Source organism: Danio rerio, chromosome 5 (genome assembly GCF_052040795.2).
Source record: "Danio rerio strain M-AB ecotype USA chromosome 5, GRCz13ab, whole genome shotgun sequence".
In the NCBI taxonomy this organism is placed as follows: domain Eukaryota; kingdom Metazoa; phylum Chordata; class Actinopteri; order Cypriniformes; family Danionidae; genus Danio; species Danio rerio.
Window position 1 is genome coordinate 42,208,798 of NC_141025.1, and position 22,806 is coordinate 42,231,603.

At 35.0% G+C, this 22,806-nt stretch overlaps 1 protein-coding gene and 1 long non-coding RNA gene across 14 annotated transcripts in view; both read right to left on the minus strand.

Moving 5' to 3' along the window:
* The window catches only part of pdzd2 (PDZ domain containing 2), a 139,005-nt gene that overhangs the window by 80,115 nt on the left and 36,084 nt on the right, over positions 1-22,806 (minus strand). For 6 of the 13 annotated variants that reach the window (XR_015491525.2, XR_015491524.2, XR_015491528.2 and 3 more), the window contains exon 1: positions 14,386-14,741. The exons of the other annotated variants lie outside the window; for them this stretch is intronic. The gene's annotated coding sequence lies outside the window, so the exon portion shown is untranslated. Of the gene's footprint in view, positions 1-14,385; positions 14,742-22,806 lie in introns of those variants that run through there. 13 annotated transcript variants of the gene reach the window in all.
* LOC147844088 (uncharacterized) lies at positions 15,635-18,848 on the minus strand. The gene is made up of 2 exons (XR_015491691.1): positions 18,695-18,848; positions 15,635-18,571 (listed from the first exon to the last, which is right to left on the minus strand). It is a non-coding gene; the product is annotated as an uncharacterized LOC147844088 (long non-coding RNA).

The following is a 22,806-nucleotide window of genomic DNA, read 5'->3' on the forward strand; positions in this document are numbered from 1 at the left end:
TTCCACATGATGTGACGGTGCACATGGCAATGGTGTATTTATAAATTTATGCTAGAGGAAAGGCAAAAGATGTTGGAAGTGTGTGTCTTTTTCACTCTGATGAAAAGAGGAGAAAAGTTATAGATGTTTCCTTGCAATTTCCTTGTTTTCTGCAGTAAGGGTTTAAAACAAATGTAGTTGTGTAACTTGAAAGTAACTGTAACTTCAAAATGTTTGATTCTGAGAAAAAATTGCTGGTTATACTGTATCTGTACCGCTTTTTGAGTTTGCATATTTCTGTGTTTATTTTTATTTTTGACATTCAGAGTTTGTCTTACATTATAATGACAAAATGATATTCTTCTGAATTATTAATCTGGTGTTTAGTCCATGAATATCAACAGGGATTCAAATTGCATGATAGTGAATAATGGCAATTTTATTCTTGCAGTGAAGTGCCTGCTTAATAAAAGGAAAAGGAGTGTCTGAAGTCTGAACTGAGTAAGTCTGTGGTTCCAAGCGTGATTTATACATGTGATGTCATGAGTTCAGCGAATGTCATTACTTAATCTTGCTAGACCGTTCAACTCATGCCTTGCCAACCCACACATGCTGGATCATGAGCAGAGGGCAACATAAACATTACATTACCACACAATAAAGTGATATAACAAGAAGCTGTAATGGCTCTCATCAACCTCATATCAATCAAAAGCCATAAACTCCTTTCATTCAGACCACTGATCAAACATTCCAGCCGACTAACAACTACATCTCTTAGCTGAAATGATGGATGAAAACCACTGAGCAAAATGTAGGGAACGACAAAGTATTAGTGGAGGTAACGAAGGAAGGAAAGAACATTGATGCAGTTGAATGCTTGAAAAAACCTCACTCGCCCTTGTAGCTGTGGCTTGCTATCTCAGCAGGTGTGTGCCATGCACTGATGGAGCTCTCTCAAATGATCGCCCACATCAACGTCCCACTGAGGCAGACACACGTTCATTATGACACCCAAGAGAAACAACTAAAATGAAAAATGAGATAAAAACCTGTCTCTCTAAAGACCTGTCAGGCAAATCAGTGTCTGATAAAGACCAAACAAGAAGAAAAACAAGTCGTGATCTCAGCTCCTCTGGCACAGCGACAAGGAATTTAAGCTGCAGTAAAAGCTAATGGGTCTCAGAGAAACCCGGCAACAGCCCTGCATTGCCTCTCTCAGGCAAAACCACAGCTGCAGTAGGGAAATCCATCTCTTCCAGCCAAGCGCAATTTAAGCAGAACGGTGACCAACCCGGATTGGCTGAAATGGTCTGAAAGTCCTCATGGCCCTCTGAGTGACGTGGAGTGATTTGTTGTCACAGAGTGGAGGACGCCCAAGACTTTTCCCATACAACACTAGCTAAATATTTCAGAACTGTGTTTGCAATCTTGGATTTGGCAGGCTTCTCAAAGTGGCGTCTATGGGTGGGCTTTATCGAAGGTGCAGACATCAGGTTGAGTGGACCTTCATTTAATATCCATTGATGAATCCTCCAAAAAAGATTTTTCCCATGGACACGAGCCAAGCGACTATATGTGCACCTGGATATCATGTTGCAGCAGATTCTGCATGCTTACAAGAATAAGCTGATACTGTGATGTGCCAAGTATGGAAATTCCATTTCTTGGGTTGGATTTAGATGCTTTTCCATCTTATTCATCATAACGACATGCATGGAAATGCCATCACAGTTAAACTCTGTTCAGATTACACAATTTTGTTTTTTGATTTCGGCAAAATTTGCTTGACGTTGAGTGTAATGAGAAATTTTTAATCAACAAATGTGTATCAGGAAGCAGGATTTAATCATTTTGTTCCAGTGTAGTGTAGTTTCAAAAACACTGATTTCTTTACAATTTAAAACAACATATTTGGAGATCTTTTTCTGCTGGAGATACTGTTGCCCCCCCCCAAAAAAAAAAAAAAAAAACCTTACAAAAATCTTATATATACCATAGGAAAGATATAGCAGAAAAATTTGTCGATTTTCAAACCTTGACTTTTCCAAACTGCACTATACCTTGAGAACGATTATCCATCCATGCCATACTGCATGACAACCAATGCCATTTTTTGGAACACTTCACAACATCACAGAAATTCTAGAACGTTTAATTTTCCCAAGATCCATCACATGGGTGAATCTGACCAATAGGAGAACATAATCTCTTCAGTAGTAGAGTTGTCAAAACTATCAACCTATCATATTGGTAGATACCCATGGTACTGAAATTTAAAACAACAATTTGTACCAAAGTAGATACTTTTGACAACCCAAAAATGTCAAAATGAAGCAGAGAGGACTGCTTCCATGAAATAAAAGAAAGCTTAGTGGCAACAGTAAGTTTGCTTAATGTGTCATCACGGAAATTCTATGACAGAATCAAAGGAGAGATGTTGGCAATCGATAGCCGAGGTACTTCTGCAGCCTGGTGAGTGAGTACTGGAATTAGTATGTAAACTAACAAATCAGTTGGAGCCAATGACTATAGTGGTACTGTGCGCCGACACATAGCACCAACGTGCTCGCAGCGACCAGAGTTCAATTCCCTGCTCGAGGTCCTTCCCCTCTCTCTGCTCCCAATGCTTTTCTGTCTAAAATCTCTACGGTCCAATCATAAAATACATTTGAAAACCCCCCCAAAAAAGACTAACAAATCAGACAATTACAAAGACATTATAATTTATGCAGCTTCTTGATGACAGAGTGTGTGTCATAGACTTCAGTGCAATGATTGATCGTGAATCAATGTGTAATCTGGCATTAAAACTTAATGACACTTAAAAGATTTTATCTAGAAAAAATTGCATAGCCTGGCAGTGACTGCTGTAGCCAACAATAAAGATAATAAATCTGAACAGAGTTTAAGACATTTGATTTTGCTAAAATATGACATTAGTATGTTTCCACTGGAATTTCGCATAAAAGACGTGCAAATAAAGCAGTGTTTTCATCTAATGAGTCAAAGAGAACAAATCGTCACTTCCTGATTAACTGGTGCCAAATATCAAAAGTAAAAATAGAATTTGCAGCGGTAGGAGAAGCTGCATGAATCCTTTCTTTACTTATTAAATGACCTCACTTCAGAAGACAATGTCGACACGCAATGAACGCCTGTTGGCGTTTAAAGGCGTAAGACGCAGAGTGCAGATGTTTTACAATGTGCTCAGTCTGCTATTTTGTCCATTCACACAATTTTATAATCACATGATCTCTTAAAATAAAATCACATGACCTTTTTTAATGCGCATACTGGAATTTGTTTCCATTGTAGTTTATGCACATCTTTTCTTATCGAATAAAAAGTTTATCCAAATCAATTATGTGCATATGTTTTTTATGCATATATTAAAAAATGTATGTGCATCTCTTCATTTCCATCAAACATCTCCAATAAAAACATCTCCATAAAAATAGGTGGATGAAAACATAGCTATTGGAATACAGGGTTCACAAGAAAAATGCAAAGATCCCAGATTATAGTCATCATCAGAGAAGCATGGAGTGAAAGACCTCGGGTTCATAACAGAATGACGTTTTTAGTCTTTAAGCAGATGCGCTTGCGAGTTTCTGCCAAACAAAGTGAATTCCATCAGTCTGCTGGAGAGGAGACGAGAGGAAAATCGTTCTACCAATTCACGCCTACAGTCTTGCGTTTGTCATGATTTGTGCAATGACAAAGGAAGATCAGATATGGGATTGCAACAAACAGAAAAATGAAAAGAAGAGTTGAGCTCTAAGAGCAAGTACATATGAACTGGTTTCTGTTTTTGAACATCTGATATCAATAATTATTATGCAATAATTGAAAGTATTATTATATTAGAGCTTTTATCCAGATGCTGAAAACTATTCTTGCTCTCCATTTTGAGAGGGCTGAATGAAATGTTTGTACTAAGTTCTAATGAATAAGACACAGAGTCCAAAGTAAACTGATTTCACAGAGTTTAGTTAAATGTTAGGATCCTAAACACTTCTGAAATAGAATAGTTTCAAAGATCACAGTTCAGTCTACAAGCAAACATATTAGAAACAGTCAAAAAGATTTGACTTGGCATGTACTCAAGAATCAATAGTCACTAAATATGGTAACATAATATGACATTTGTTCAAACAAAAAAAAAAACACACAGAAAAAAACAAACAAACAAAACATGTTTATGTTTCTTTTTGCTTACAGTAAAATATTGAACAGTGTTTAATTACACAGTATGGGCCGCTGTTCTATTCAGTTTGGCATTGTCTTACTGTCATCCTTAATAAAAAGGCTTAATAAAAATAATATCTAAAGTATTTTAAAAATGTAATTCTTAACTTAAGCAACAATACACACCATCCTACAAATAACATACCCAAAGCAACATCTTTGATATTACTTTACCTGAAAACAAAAGGGTTTTAACCTATAGCTCATTTAGCTGGAATAATTTAAATCGGGATGACAAGAAATTGTATTATCACTACAGTATATTTGTCAATTTTATTTGTCTACATTAGTAATTCTTAATTGTTTTTGCTTTAATTTATTTTACACTAAACCTAAAGTGACAACTAACAAAAGAAACTGTCAAAATGTCACACGGTGAACTTCCAGGGAACAACATGTGAATGTGCAGTCACATTAATAACAAGCTTGAGAAAAATAGGATTAAGATTAGGCTTAGCACCCTGCTTTTTGCAACTGTTGCAAGAAACAGGCATCACAATATGCTAATGATGTCAGAAACAATACGATTAACAAAATAATCTTATTCTATGAAATTACAACTTAATTAAAACAGTAATGAGTGAAGATTTTAACTGCATCATATTTACACTGTCAGAAATCACCTATTAATCAGTAGGTAGGTACTGATTTGAATTTGAATTTATTACTCAACCATTAGAAAAGTACGTTCTATACAGTATGAATGTGAGTAGTATGAATGGAACTCGGACATACTAAATCCGCCATTTTGTCATGATCACATGACCTACCTACAGTATATCAGTTGCATCGATTCACTCCCATTCATGAATTATCTCGCGGGGCATCATGGGATAGCATAGTGTCAATTGGATGCAAACTTCTGAATCTGGCTAGAAGTAGTAGGTCAACCGAGTACTTCTCGCATACTGATTTTCGAATTCTATGAATTCGGACATACTACTCAGCTCGCATACTGATTTCAGCATCTCTATAGTATGAAAGTATGTGATTTCAGATACAGCCACAAACTATGAACAACAATAATGTCAAACAAGTCACTTTTTAATATTTGACTTATTTTTTCTTACAATAATGTGCTATATAACTATATTTAATTTTAAGCATAAAAATGGCTAAAAAGATAAATACAGATCATTTTTAATAAAATAATATATATATATATATATATATATATATATATATATATATATATATATATATATATATATATATATATATATATATAACAAATATATAATTTTATGAAATCAGCTGGGGAAATTATCGCATTTTTAAAAGTAACACAACATTTATATAAAAAAAAGGTTTGCATACTTTAGCTTGAAATTTCAGTATTCAGCATTAAATTGAATGTAGCACTTAACTTTTTATAAAGTGATGACTTTATACAGAAATTTTAACATGCTGGTATAACAGAAACAAGATATCCCACAAATATCCAAATGCAAGTCATGTCATTTATGATCAAAGTCTAAAAAAACTACTCTCGTCAAGCATAACCCTAAAGTTTTGGTCGTAATAATCTTTTAAATGCTGTGTGAAATGTCTTTTCTTTTGCCTCACCCAGGTTACTCTGTGAAAAAAAAGGGGAGAGGAAAATATTTACTAAGAATCCAAAAGTGCTGGCTGGAAAATGAGGAAACTTATGCTCTCGCTGGGCTGATTAGCTAATAATTTGGATAATAAAAAGCTCAAAATAAGACCAGCCTGTTAGGAAAAACAAAGGAAATAAAACTACTTGAAAGTCTTAACAGATTGAAGGCTTAAGACAGACAAACTTTTCTAAGCTAAATTCTCTAAAATATGCACATACATACAGTTGTTTTTAAGCCAAAACTGAAATGAGGTGAGGGTGAGGACATGCATTTAAAACTTTTAATGGATTTCCAAACACAGACATTCATCCTCCCATTTCCTATAGTCTGAATGTAGTAAAAACAGCATGTTTTCTGTGGTTAATAGTATATTCCAGTAGTTGAAGAACTCAATATAGTTAATGAATTGGCAAAGCCTATTAAATCAACTACTGAATAAATATATACAACACCGGTATATATGCTGGTGTACAATAATTCCATATATCGTGATATTTAGAATCACATTATTACTATTGTGTGCACTTTAAAATATAAATTATCAGTAAAACCTTTAGAGGGATTTTATGAATAATCAGATTGTATTTGCAGTGGTATTAATAACAGCGGCAAATACTTGGAGGCTTAATTGTAGGGCTGCACGGGCTAAAATGTGAATCACAATTTTTTTTTTTTGCTTAAAATCAAGATCCCGATTTTTTTTTACGATTCTTCAGATGTGAAATAAAGGTTAATATGAGTAGGCTATTACTCTGAATGATTTTGACATCTTGAGCTTCAAAGTTTTTGCAATCCATATAGCAAACAGTATGTGTGCAACATTTGTTTTTTTTTTAAGTCTTAAAATGTAAACAATAAGTTGTCATTTAAAAAGAATATGTCAGTAACTCAATTTTGACAAAAATGTCAGATAGAACCTTATAATTCTAAAGTGACGATATGGTAAAACAACAATAATAATATTAGGCCTATGTGTAGATCTACTGTTGCTTAAAATGCTAAATTTTGTGCAGTCATTATGGTGGACTTGAACAGACTTTCAATATGTCCTGTTTGTTAATTTACAGTAAAATGATGATATCAGAATACAACTATTCATAGTCATAAAATTGATTTACTATGTTTAAAACATGTGCTTGTCATTTGTCATTGACAGCATCATTAGACGATTTGTTTTTACTGATAAAATCAGACATTTACATTTACATTTAGTCATTTAGCAGACGCTTTTATCCAAAGCGACTTACAAATGGAAGCAATTTACACAACCAAGAGCAACAATGAATAAGTGCTTTAGGCAAGTTTCAGGTCTGTAAAGTCTAAGAAGGGAAGTATTAGTAGTATTAGTTTTTTTTTTTTTTTTTTTTTGTACAGTTAGTGTGATATTCAGAGAGGCAATTGCAGATTAGGAAGTGTAGTGGAGACTAAAAAGTTGGGTTTTTAGTAGTTTCTTGAAAGTAGCGAGTGACTCTGCTGTTCTGATGCAGTTAGGGAGTTCATTCCACCAACTGGGCAGATTGAGCGTGAGCGTTCGCGAAAGTGATTTCTTCCCTCTTTGGGATGGAACCACGAGGCGACATTCATTCACAGAACGCAAGTTTCTGGAGGGCACATAGATCTGCAGAAGCGATTTCATTTGTCATTATCAGATTTCTTCTTGCATTATATTCAACATTGGGCTATATAAGCTAGTGTAGCTATACTGACATTGTTAAACATTTATTTTCATGAACAACACCATGTGTTAGTTATGGAAAAAAAAACATCTCAAATGCTTGTCGTAATCATAACTGTAAAATGCGTTACGGTCATTTAAATGATGTGCGGCCAGTTTTACTTTTTAAGTGCGGCTCGTCACTGTGATAAAACACACACACATGCAAATCATTCTTTCAGCACGGCTCTCAAACGATCGCTCTGTGCAACAAACTTAAGGTTATTTACAACTTTATTACTTGTTATTCACAGCCTTTGCAGGTTCTGTTCAGTAAAGTAGCCGTCATTGGCGTGCTGCATGCACGCGCGCGTTCTCGATAGCTCGTGGTCAGCTCACATGTGGTTTTGTGATTTCAGATTCATCATTACATGAAGACAGATATGACATTTCTGGGTGAATTATGCCTCATAAATACAGTATGACACTTTTAACGCCATTTGAAAGTGTTCATGTTCCTGTGAAGACTGGTGCGACTGCCTTTTTGCTTCTCTCCTGACCTTGAAAATATAATTGGCTGAATTGTAGAACAGTAAAAATAAGATCGTGTGTAGGGTCGAATCGAGATCGGGATTTTTTTTCGATTAATCGTGCAGCCCTACTTAATTGCTTATCTTAATATCTCAAAGCAAGAACTTTTCACCTCTAAATCAGGCCAAATTTATTCTAATAACCATTTACCATTTTATACTAGGGCTATTGAATAGAAACACTTCAGTTTGTTTAACTAAACTCACAATGAGTTTTTATTAATCCTATGGGTGATATTAATTTCTTTGTAATGCCTAACAATGCAGTAAAATCATAGCCGTAATTGTTGCATCAAGTGGAGGTATTAATACAGATCTGTTGTATTTTTTAACTACTATTAGCTAACTATTTTAGGCTATTATCTAACGTTTACTAATGAGACTTTATTTTAAAGTGTTATCAATTGTACTTTATAGTTCTTTTGCATTTAATTTAATTTGGTTGAAACGTGAAATTTGGTTAAAATTCTTGTAACTTAGGTCAATATTGTGATTGTGACTAAACTTTTAGCAATTAATCCCCCCCAAAAAAACATTTATATCATTTAAACCATCAAAAACCTATAGTTGAGATTATATTTTATGTTCATACATACATACATATCCTCCAATAAATATAATACATATACACGATACAGCAGTTTCTCAACCACGTTCCTGGAGGACCACCAGCTCTACACATTTCCCATGTCTCCTTAACCAAGCACACCTAATTCAGATAATCAACTCATTAGCAGAGCCTGAAAGACCTGTAATGGGTGTAATAGACAAAGGAGACATCCAAAACACAGTGTTGGTGGTCTTCCAAAAGCATGGTTGAGACACCCAGCAATACAATATTTGTTTATGGTTTTAGGAAGACACAAGGATGAATAAATGTTGAATCAGTTTCAGTTTAGGGTGAACGAAACCTTAAAGGTAACAAACTCACTTTCTAGGTTACAACTGGAGGCAAGACATCAGCAATCCACAGAAAGTAGTAAAGACATTCCACAGTGTGGTGGAGAGCTGAAGTAATAACCTCAGTCAGCAATCTCTCCATCAACAAGCCTGCAGAGGGGAAATAGGGCCCACCACAAGCGGCTCTGCATTTGAACGCTCTCAGATGGAGAGACAGATGTCAACACAACACAGCACAGAGCTTCTCATTTCTTCTATGAGTGCAGATTTTGCGTGCATAATGAATTTACTGTATGTGAGTGTGTTTTAGTTTGTGGAGAGGCTTGCTTTCAAAATAGTTTACTTTACTGGTAGTTCTGAAATATCTGGTTTCCGTTATCTTGATTTGAATTAGGAACTCCCTGTTTTCTATGGTGAGTTGCTATAGAAAACTCTCAAGCTACAATTATAGGGTGAGTGTCTCGTCAAATGTCAAATGACAACTGCTTGGGGTTGAGAAAACTTTTCAAAAAATGCTCACCATAGCCATTTGTTTTATCAAATGATCACACAATCACTTCAGAAATCCTTCTGATTTGCTTATCTGCAGATAAGGAAAAACTATATATTCAATGTTGAAATCTGTTTGTTCTGCTTCCTATTGAAAATAGTATTGAGGATTCATTAGAAGCTTTAACTTTTTAGCAATCCGCTTACAAGTGGACGACAATGAAACACTTTGAGCTTGTCCATATTTGGCCAATTCCACAGGCAGCTTAAAAACCATTCTGATGTGATTGCGTCCATAGTGTCAACAATGAAGTGGTCAAATGTGTTCAAACAGATCACAAAAGATCAACTACAGTCCGTATACTGACCTACCATGATCATTATGGGATGTTTTGTGAGAAAGCTCACCAAAAGAAAGTTATCCACACTTCTTTGGGCACTCTCAGAAACAAAGGTACAAGAGATTTAGGTAATTCAAGTTAAGATTAAGTAATTAATTTGGGCAAACTAACCCTTAATAGGGTACATATTGGTACCTTAAAGATACATTTTAGTAGTGTTTCAAGTTTTACCGTTTAGATGCAAATATCATGCACATTTAAGGTATCACGACACTCTCAGAAAAAAAGGTACACAGTGGTACAAACAATGTTCCTTAAGAAACAGTTTTGTACCTTTGGAAAAGTTGTACCTTATTTGGTGCAGAAAAGACCTCTTATAATATTGTTTTGTGTCTATTATGGTACAAATAAAATGAAGGTACACAATTGTTCCCATGTAAAAGGTACATAAGTGTTGAACAACCCCTTCTTTATTACAATATCTATGAAAATAAACATTACTGGAAAGGCAAAGTGATTTCATGAATAGTGTCCATATTAAAACAAGAATCATCATTTATATGTTTAAAGAAACTCACAAACATGAACTATTAAGTTCTATAATACAAAACTGGTAAAACAAAACTATAGATATTGTAAACTAAACATTTAAGGCATTTTAAATAAATGTTTGACACAGTTACTAAATATATGTTTGACACAGCATTTTTGACACTGTTAAGGTACAAAGTTTCTTGTCACTGTAGCGGTACCTTCATAGATCAGATTTGTACCTTTGATGAAGGTACAATTTTGTATCTGCAGGTTTTAAAAACCAAAGGTACATTTTGGTTTGCCATGGTACAAGGTTTTGTACTTTCTTTGGTACAACACTGTGCTATTTTTTCTAAGAGTGTATGGACACTTTTTGAAAGGGATCGCCTCAGTGACAACTCTCACACCATTTTTTCTGAGAGTGCATTATACCAAAACACATATTACCCACATACTACCTGACACATATCAGAATGATAGTTGCGCTCCACATCTTTGCATTCACTTGTTAGCTGCATGATTGTAGATAAACTGAGAATTACCTATGCACTTTCCGTCGGTTTAGTTCCTGCATTATCAGGGGTCACCACACCGGAATGAACTGACAATTACTCTAGCATCTGTTTTTACACAAAGAATGACTTTCCCGATGCAATCCAGCACTGAAAGTACAATCCTCTGTGCTGGAAAACAACCGCACACTCTCCTATTCACACACTATGGTTAATTTAGTTGATCCAATTCACCTATACCTCATGTATTTGAACTGTAGGGGAAATCAGAGCACATGGAGGAAAGCCACACAGACATGAGGAGAACAAGCAAACTACAATTACACAGGCCTCCTGGTCCAGCAGGGATTTGAACCAGTAACCATCTTGCTGTGAGGCAAACGTGCAAACCACTTAGCCACTGTGCCACAAAAATGTTACAATATTCCAAAAATGTTCATTCAGGTTAACACCAGGTGAAAATGAACGAATGTCTCTGATGACCATTTGTGATTGTATGACTGAAACACTTCATACAACCAGGGTCTATGATCAACAGAAAATAATGGCTTTTGCTTGAAATAATTTAGTAATTTTGTAAATAACATGTTTTTATTGTTACTTTCAGTCAATTTAATGCACACTTGCAGGGTAAAAGTACTTGTGTACGCATTGTGGGATTGGTGGATGCCAACCAACCACCGTAAAGAAGATGTGTCGTGTATGAGGCGACAAACTGGACAAAAGTAAAGCGAAAGCATAGAGACCAAATGCGTGCAAGTTACACCAAGTGGGCACACGAGAGAGACAAAATATGCATGAGAGAGACCGGGTGCGCAAAAGAGAGGCCAAGTGTGCTGGCGAGAGAGAGCGAATGTGCGCGAGGTAGACCGAGAGACTATTAACGTTACTATTATTAATTACTATTACTAATACTACTACGTTTGTTGTTCCAAATAAATAAGCACACATTTGTTATCTGTATAAAAAAACTGAATAGTTTAGTAGACACAGTGACACACTTCTGTTATATTTCAGAACACGTTACTTAAAATGTATAGTGTTGTACTGCTCAGTAAACATGCTGTGATTTTTTTTTTATTGTTTTACATTAATTTATAGCTGTTTATAGCATTTTTTTATGCAACAGCAGATTTTACACTTTAAATATACACAGCTTACTTTCCATAAGTTGTCGACATACCATATTTAATTTCTGGTTAGTTTGAAAATTGCTCGTAGATTGCATTTTTGAGCAGTTGTTATGTTTTTGTTTTGTTTAAAATGCATACAATTTATGGTTGTCTGTAATCGCAGTTTTTTAGTGCTGAGTTTCACCAAATTGATTCTAAATGATAATTCAGATAACTTTCATTTATTTATTTCATAAAGGTTTTGTGATTGTTCAAGGGTTAATACAACCTTAAGAAACTTTATTTTTGCTTTTTTGTTTCTGAATATATTATTCAGCTAGTTTATCAGCGCGTAAAACATACGCTGGATAATTAAAACAGTGGTTTATCAGAAGTTGGGTAATCAAAAGTGTATTCTCCATGCAGCGTTTAAGTGCCGTTATAAGGGCATTAATGGGAGCATTAAAACTGTTCTTTGTAAAAGTACCTCAAAAATTACTTTTGACAGTAATGCATTACTTTTTGGAATAAGTAATCAATAAAATAATTGAGTCACTTTTTGAATGAATTAACTAGTAACTGTAACTAGTTTCTATTTTTCAGTAACTAGCACAACACTGCTTAAATTCGAGAAATCTGTACAGTACCTAAAACTTGTAATACGTGCAAGATAATCAAATTTGCAACTTAAATATCAATCAAATTATCAGAGACAGACGGTCCATCTCTAAACTAGTTAGGATTGATAAAGGCACAGCAAAATTGTTCATTTGGGACAGGAACAGCAGTCCAACAACCCAAACACAAACCCCTTTTCTTTAAATAGATCTTATTTACCACAAACACAGTTCCAATTGGCTGCTCAAATCTATTACTCCCTTTGGGGGCTCAAAGGAATTCAGGGATATGCTCATCCCCAAATCCTGACAGAGCTCTGGGAACTGGGATTCTTTTTTTGTGTTCTTTGCAGTACAAAAAAGACCCCTAAAGAACTAAGCATCAACATGTTCTGATTATTCCATAGAATATGACATGTGCAACCCCATCCCATTCCAATTCCGGATAGAGAATGGCAGTAAAGCATTTTTAGAGGCAATATCCAGCAAGAAGTTGACCAAAGCACTTTTTGTTCATTCATAAATTCGAGCCTCTGTCAAGCGAGCTCCAAAGAGCAGTTTAGACATGCGAGGACATAGAGTATCCGTCTTTGTGTCGTAGTGCTTCTGGGGAGCTTATGTGACTCAGAGATAAGTAGATTTACAGTCTCTATTTACACAGAGCTTCTTCTGAAATAGAACACTTCCACTCACAGAGCAAGACTTGCAATAGCCCATGCTCTCCCTTTGATTTCCACTATGATTTCAGATAAAACCACTGGGCAACTTGAAGATATTTCTGGACAATAATAATAAAAACTTAATAAATGGGACACACTGTGAGCATATTAAGGCTTTGCTAAAGTCATAATTGTAAATCAAAATCAAACAATATTTATTTGTTATATCCAAGTTGTAAATGTACACTATATATTTCGGATATATAAATAAGATTTAATGTGAACACATAGCAGTTTGCATAAATGTTAAAGCAATATGTCTATTTGTTTTAACAAACAAGGAATTTCATGCAGTCAGAGCGGGAATTGGTCAGAAACAAAAAGCAAGAACATATCATTGAATATTAAAAACTGCTAGTTATGCTTTAAAACAATTAATTATCTGAGGTCTACAAGCCTATAGACACCATTGTTTATACTATAACCCCTTAAGTGGCCCACTTAAAAAATAATGATCCATAAGTCATGACAGCATTTGTTTTTATGTTAGCTATAACTTATTCAAATAAGTTAATCGTTTCTAACTTTTTAAACTAATAGAAGCTGTTTTCAATTAGTTTGATGTCATTAAAGTTAATACTACTCTTTAGGGTAATCTGGTTAAATTAAACATTTTACGCAACTAGAAATTTTCTTTTTGTATTTTCTTTTTTTAAAGGTAAAACCATCGAGCTATAATATAGAATTAATATAATATTATATAGTAATTAAAGTAATATTATTAGTAGTAATATGCATTGCTAAAAACCCGATTTGGACACTTTTAAAGTAGATTTTCTAAATATTTAGTTTTTTTTAACCCTTAAACAGTTGTGCCTTAGTCAAATATTGTCCAGTCATCAAGTGAAAACGCGTTTAATTAGCTTACAGATTATGCACAGATCAAATTCTCAAAAATTGACGCTTATGACTTGCTTAGTGGTCCAAAGTCACATGATACGGTATCATTTTCAATCGTGAACTCAAAAAAAGTGAGGTGACAGTTAAGGCGTTAAACCTGATATAGCGCGTTAATCTGTCAGACTTCTATTTCATTTCCTTCTAGCCCTTACATGCAAAATAAAGCTAAAATAAAAACTAATTTGGTACCTGAAACGTTCACTCGCAGCCCTTCATCGTCCTCATGGATGCAGTAAGGTCAGTTTCAGACAGCTGGCACGCGCTGTTTGGGTTCCCGTGAGTTCAATAATCATTGCAATCATCCGTATAAAGTCCCTGAGCGACTTCACCGTACTGTATATTCACAAAATGTTTCTAGCAGCTCCAGCGACTTTCTCTCTCTTTCATGTGATCTACTTGGTTAAAGTCCATGACTACTGTTTTCCAAAGGACAGTCTGTCGATGTAGATACGGACAGCGTCTGTGGCTCCGAGCCTGTCAGATGAAAACGCAAACTTTGCGCGCGCGCGCCTGTGATCCATTTACCCAGAGCGCTGAATCTCTGCGAGACTGTTCAGATCCTCCCGCCCCTTTATCAAACTCCCAACCGAAGAAACCCAGTCAGTTTCTGATATTGGCACTCACTGGTTGTGTCTCATATGCTACTGGCTGCCTATTTAGACAGCACTTGGATTAGGCGATAACTAGTGACGAATCTGATTCATTATGGCAAGCCATTTTAACATTAAATCAATTAAATGTAGCAACTAGCATCTATTTTTAGATACTACTATGCTTTTTTTTAAATAGTCTAAACTACTAAATTGGTTAATCAGACTCTGTGGCCAATTTGACTAATATAACAAGATGTGCACATACGATGAGAACTAGCTAGTACCTAAGGAATACCTAGTTTCTGTTAAATAGCAATGAATAAAAAATATTATCAGTATACAATTAAATACCAGTCAAAATTGTAATACTAAAACTGAATAGTTATCTCAATGACAGATCCTCACAAAATTATTGTTGTTATTGTTGCTTTCATCATTGTTATTATTTTTATTATAACAATACAATAGTTACTATAGCCTCTATACTGAAATAAGAATCTTATGAAAATGCATGTATATCTTGACTAAGAACTAATGCTAATAAATAGGTACTAGTTTGTAACGAATAAGCACTAGCAGATAATCATTAAATAATACTCAATGGAAAGTCTAAAAACTTACAAAAGAAATTTCAGTCTAAAAAAACTGTTCTGGTAGCATAAAAAATAGATACTTTTTTTATATAGGATTAAATGTTATTATTCATTCCAAACTTACGTTCTGGTTAAATTAAAAATAATTTTAATGTGACATTCCTATCAAATTTCAATGACCACTGATTACTACAAAAATCACTATGTGTATCTTTGATTGTATGAAATCATATGGAGTTATTCATTCATTCATTTTATTTTTCTGTTAAGTCCCTTTATTACAAACTCCACACAGAAATGCCCAGCCCAGGCTCGAACCAGCGACCTTCTTGCAATGAGGCGACAGCACTACCTACTCCGCCACCACACCGCGTCATCGCCCAAACGATGTTATAGTTACACCAAATCACAAAACATATACTGTTCTGATCCTTGATGTTGATTGGTTGATTAAAAGTGAGTGCAGCTATACCCACTTTTATAGCAAAGAAAATACAAAACGTTTTAACAATAAGAGCAAAGTAAAGGAAAATCAAGAGAAAGCACACTGAAAACATATATAATTCCCCGAATTTACTAATTTTTTTTTTTCCTTAACTGGTTGTAAACAATTAAATTGAGTTTAATTTAAACAAACGAATTAAGTTCAAGATTACAACATTTTATTTGTTTGTTTAAATTCAACACAAATTGTTTTTGTTAGTCCAGACATCATCACAACGTATAGTTAACGGATCAAATTAACTATAATAACTAAATAAAAAGTTAAATATCACACTAAAACACTTGTCATCATAAAACAATTAAAGGTTTCTTACAGCAGTCTCAAGAATGTTATGTCCTCATTATGTCATCAGATTATTTGTTCTATAAAACTCTATTCTAAAATTGCATTTACAGTGAATGATGATGGCTATGACCACTTCAAACACATCTGTGAGTCACTACGTAAAGTGCTGGGTAGTAAATGATTACATGTAATCTGGAATGAGTAATCAGATTCCAATGTACTACTAATAATTAGAATATATTATATTTTAAACTGCTAATAATCAGACTGCATGTCACCACTTTTCCCAAACAATTTCCACCAATGCTTCTCAAGATTATAATGACTGAGGTTACGATTACCATGATTACAAGCAGACATTTCCAGAGTTTTATCATCCTGTGAATGATCAAATTGCAGTATTGCAAACAGGTTGCCTAACAAGTGATGTTATCTGCCTCTTTTTCTAAGACATAAATGTAAAAGTAATTGCATTTTATAGTTCCGCTTATGCAGATATCGCCATCTACCTCTACAAGTATGTACTGCAGAATGAGAAAACTGATTGTACAATGCATTCAGAACCTGGTCACTGAAAACATGCAAGGTTGAGATGCTCTCATGAAATCAATGTGGTAGGAAAAATGTTTTTGAGATCCAGAATTGCCTTTTACTTTAATTTTGGAGTGTTGATGTAAAAAAAAATATGCTGAAGACAGTTGTATATAAATCCTGCTGTACATTGTTTAAATTGAAAACATAACTGTAATTGTTTGTATTTTAGTATTATAATTAACTGTACTATACACTACCTGACAAAAGTCTTGCCACTTATCCAAGTTTTAGGAACAGCAAATAATAGCTTGACTTTTTGTTGATCATTTGGTATCAGAAATGGCTTATATGAAAGGCAAATACCTCTACATTACACTTATTTTACCAAAATAAAATATGATCATGTTTTAATTTTTAATTATTTAATTTGGAGAGTAAGGTCTGACTTTGCTTGGACAAAAGTCTTGTCACTTAACAGAAATAAAGTACAGTATACAATATAAAGTCATGGTGCAGTGGAAAAAGCATTAATATTGTGTATGACCCCCATGAGTTTGGAGGACTGCATCCTTACATCTCTGCAATGACTCAAAAAACTCATTAATAAAGTCACCTGGAATGACAAAGAAAGTGTTCTTGCAGGACTCCCAGAGTTCATCAAGATTCTTTGGATTCATCTTCAATGCCTCCTCTTCCATCTTACCCCAGACATGCTCAATAATGTTCATGTCTGGTGATTGGGCTGGCCAATCCTGGAGCACCTTGACCTTCTTTGCTTTCGGGAACTTTGATGTGGAGGCTGAAGTATGAGAAGGAGCGCTATCCTGCTGAAGAGCATACAAAAGTCTTTATACCTCAGGCTGTTGATGTTGCCATCCACTCTGCAGATTTCTCACACGCCCCGATACTGAATGTCACCCCAAACCATGACTTGTCCTTCATCAAACTTGACTGATTTCTGTGAGCATCTGGGTTCATGCGGGTTCTAATAAGTCTTCTGCAGTATTTGTGATGATTGAGATGCAGTTCAGCAGATGATTCATTGGAAAAATCTGCCTTCTGTCATTTTTCCAAATGATCAACCAGAAGTCAAGTTATTATTTGTTGCTCTTACAACTGGGATCGACGACAAGACTTTTATCAAGAGGTGTATAGCTACTTTCTGATTTTATAGTAAAATGTGATTTAAATGTGATTTATGCTTACTCTCTCACTTTATAAACAATTTTAATTTATGTGTAGCAGAATTTGTTTATTCATGCACTTTTAGTCATGTTTTTAGTAATAAAACAAAAGATTTCAAAATATTTTTAAATATTGCTCAAGTTTGTTAATAAAAATTAACATGTTGTTTAATTATATGGTATTGAGTTTTGCTTTATTGCCAAAATTGGTATTAAGAACTCTGAGAACCAGTGACTATTAACACAAGTATTGCTACTGAATACTGAAATGCTGTTACCGTGACAACCCTAGTATAACCCTGTATATAAATAAAGTTTTGTCAGAATACATTTTTCAAATTTCACAAAACATTTAGTACAGTGAAAAAAAAATCCTTTTTTGGCTCATTTATGTTCTTTTGATTTAAGTGTGTAATTTCTTATGCAAAAAGTATTATCCGTTTGTGTAGTTGTTATATCACAGTTCATATGCAAATCCTCTCTAACGCATCTGCAACCTTTTCTGCTTTAGTGACAGAGACCTTGAGCAGTGTCAGTCATTCTGAAGAAGGCGTGCGTTTACCTCAAGCCTGAAGCTATTTCATTATTAAGTCACTAGTATTATATGTTTTCATCATCCCTTCAGACAGATTTGGAAAAGCAGCCTCACACTTTCCCGTCCTTACTCCTGGCAGGATCTCACTATTCCAGCAAAACAGATGGAAAAAAACACATTTAATAACTTTTGATTTACTGCTGAAGGAAAAAGGTGTCCACCAGGTTATGAATAAATCAAATAAACAAACACATAAATACAGACTGCACCTGAGTCTGCACTGGCAGGGCGTCTGCTCCTAAAGCCTGCTTTCATTATGAAACACATCCGGTGCGGACAGCAGTCTGGCACACATTCTTTACATAGCTTTGTGAGGAAACGTCCCAAAGACAGTGGCATCATTCACAGCACTGCAGTCTTCCCCTAAATTCATGAACACACGACATCATCTTATCCAAGTCGTCTAGCAAATGCGAAAGAAATGTGATATATACAGTCAAGACCGAAATTATTTATACGTATATGGCAAATTCTGATTTAAAATAACTTTCATTCAACCAGCAAGTTTTTGTTTTCTACTGGGACTTTTATGCACAACCATCTCTAGGGTTTACAGAGAATGGTTAGAAAAAGAAATAATATCCAGTGAGCGGCAGTTCTGTGGGCGCAAATGCCTTGTTGATGCCAGAGGTCAGAGGAGAATGGCCAGATTGATTCGAGCTGGTAGAAAGGCAACAATAACCTAATTAACCACTCGTTACAAATGAGGTATGCAGAAGAGCATCTCTGAACACACAACAAATCGAACCTTGAGGCAGATGTGCTACAACAGCATAAGACCACGCCCGGTGCCACTCCTGTCAGCTGAGAACAGGAGACTGGAGCTACAATTCGCCCAGGCTCACCAAAATTGGACAATAGAAGATTGGAAAAACTTTGTGTGGTCTGATGAGTCTCGATTTCTGCTGTAACATTCAGATGGTAGGGTCAGAATTTGGCGTCAACAACATGAAAGCATGGATCCACCCTGCCTTGTATCAATGGTTCAGGCTGGTGGTGGTGGTGGTGGTGTAATGGTGTGGGGGATATTTTCTTGGCACACTTTGGGCTCATTAGTACCAATTGAGAATCGTGTCAATGCCACAGCCTACATGAGTATTGTTGCTGACCATGTTCCTTCTTTATGACCACAGTGTACTCGTCTTCTGATGGCTACTTCCAGCAGGATAACACGCCATGTCATAAAGCGTGAATCACCTCAAACTGGTTTCTTAAACATGACAATTAGTTCACTGTACTCAAATGGCCTCAACAGTGACCAGATCACAATCCAATAGAGCACCTTTGGGATGTGGTGGATTGTGATATTTGCATTATGGATGTGCAGCTGACAAATCTGCAGTAACTGTATGATACTATCATGTAAATTTGGAGTAAAATCTTTGAGGAATATTTCTAGTACCTTGTTAAATCTATACTGCGAAGGATTAAGGCAGTTCTAAAGGCGAAATGGGGTCCAACCTGGTACTAGTAAGGTGTATCAAGTAAAGTGGCCAGTGAATGTATATATAACCTTTATGTGTCAAAACCTGTTCTCTGCATAAAGGTGTAAAAATGTATAATAACTGTATAAAATTATGGCGGTTCATTCCGCTGTGGCGACCCCAGATTAATAAAGGGACTAAACCGAAAAGAAAATGAATGAATGAATGAATGAATATTATGACTGGAAAATGGCTGAAATTAAAAGTTTTTTTTTAAACTCTCAACATAATACACTACTAAATGGTTGTTTGCACATAGTAACAGTTCAATTTAAAGCTGTGAGAGTCTGAAAAACCTTGTTATGCTGAAATGGTTCTCTGTGTGAGATATAGTTATTTTATTACCTGCCTTTTTGCTTTTCTAAACTGTAACTGTCAAAAGGTTTTCTGGAACCCAATCTTCAACTGTACACAGACTAACAACACGCTCTTGCAAGTAAATTAACTATTTTTAAAAAAATGTCTGTAATCTCCACTATCCTATCCTATCCTATCCTATCCTATCCTAATAAAGTTAAAAAGCCCCTAAAAATCCTTATAAAAACAAAGGTCTAAAATCTACTCCAAAAGTTAAACCAAGCACAGTCCATTTTGTGCAGCTTAATTTTTGAATCTCGAAGATTGACATGTAAACGTCTTAAACATTTTCAAAGGTCTATGGCAAAAATTTATTCTTTGGTAGACCCAGCGTTTAGTTGATCATGAAATATGAGGACTCCATTATGTAAAGTCTGAATTGATTATTGGGTGCCATAACAAATTAATTCAATTCAAGTTTATCTGTATATTGTTTTTTACATTAATTACTGTTCCAATGCAACTTTACAAAAGGTTTATTTTATTCCATTACAATCAAATGTAGTTATAAGTTATGATCAATAGATAGATAGATAGATAGATAGATAGATAGATAGATAGATAGATAGATAACTTGCAGTTTTATAACATACAGGTAATGTCTATGTGGGCACGTTTAATGAAGTGAACTTGTGTAATAAGTGTATTGTTGTCAGCACATAAGAAACATTGATTATTTCTTATTCACACTATCAACACTCTCTTGCAGGAAATTTAATTAATTAATTTTAACTTTTATGTAACTTTTTTTCCAACCAAACCTCTTTTTTTGCTTTTAGTTTAATAGAACATAAGTGACCAGCTATGTTCAGTTGAGGAAACAACTTCTCCAAAAAGTAACATTGCAAGTTACTGATCTTAAACACAGGTCTTTACAGTATACTACTGAAATAAAGAGCAATAAATAAAAATGCTAATACACTGTAGGCCAAATTACACAGTTTGATTTAATTTCATTCAATAGTCCATGGTGGTCATTTCAATTATGCAAGTAAGCAGATTTTTGTCTGGAACAACTATGGAAAGTATTGTACTACTGCCCTCTGGTGGACTAAGACATGACGGTACATTACTAACCTTTTATTCACTTCAGACTTTTAAAGTGTCCTGAGAAATCACAGACCTTTTAAACGCAGTGCAAATTCTTAGCTATTCTAAAATCTAACTAAGTTTAAGATGAAATCGATTTTGGGGTTCAAATAAAAGAAAAACGTGGAAGTGTTTAAAGAACAGAAACCCTTTCAGTATCTAAAATAGAACCTAAACTCACTTACTTACAATTGAATTTTGTAATTCTTCAGTGAAAACGTGTAATGTGTAGAGGCACATGGTCAACCAAACAAAACTTTCCACAAAAAAAAGCCATTATGGGCATGAGTGAAAATCACAGTGCCATACATGGTGGAATGTAATTTGTGGGGCTTCAAAATGGTACGTTCCACAACCCAGACAGTATTACCTGAATATCCGGATTGCACAGAGCTAATCCTCTGCCCCATCTGTGAGAAATCAGGGGGTTCCACAAGACTCAGTCTAATACTCCTGTTTATGCAAAGCAGATGAATGGTTTAAACATAATCTCATAACAGCATTTTTAGGGGGGGATTTTGAGACAAATGAAGTTTTTTTTAAATTACATAGGAAGTTAATTAGACTTAATTCTGTTCATAAATGAGACTTTTTGAATAAAATTGGTTTTCACATCAGGTCAAGCAGCATCAGTCTAGGACTGCCACTGTCCTGGAGTCTAGCTCCATCTCTAATCAAACACACCTGAAAATATATAGCCTATACCTTCAGGATTGCTTAAAAATGCAGGCAGGTGTGTTTGGTTAGAGATGGAGCTGAACTCAAAAGGAAAGTTACCCTTTAGGATCAGAGTAGCCAAATCTTAATCTACACTAAAAAAATGCCAATCGCAACTCCATTGCAGTTTTAAAGACTGCCCAAGAGAATCTTTGACTGACATGTGACTGGAATGTCAACACGTTTAGTTGACACATCTGTAAATATGAGGACTTCTTTATATTAGTATTTCTCAAGGACAGCTATCACGCCTTCAAATGCTGCTGCCAGACATTTGACTGTTCCAGAAACAAGAGAGAGGATTAATCCAGTGTTGGCTTCCTTAAACTGGTTATCTGTAGAATTTAAACCTTAATTAAAAGGTTATTTTCAAGATTTAGGATGAGTCTTTTGTGTCTCCAGGATGTGTCTGTAAAGTTTCAGCTCAAAACACCTATCAGATTATTTATTATACCTTTCAGAAGTTCTGAACACTGTGGAGCTGTTTTTGTTGCCTGTGCCTTTAATGCTAGTTCTGCCCACCCACCGATCCAACATGCCAGTCAGAGTGTGCATGTCAGATAAACAACACAGAGACAGAAATGAAGGAAGCAGATCTCACGTAACTTTTGTGAGAAATACTACAGTATTATAGTAATACTATAGTAAGAACTTTCCCAATGATTATTTGATGT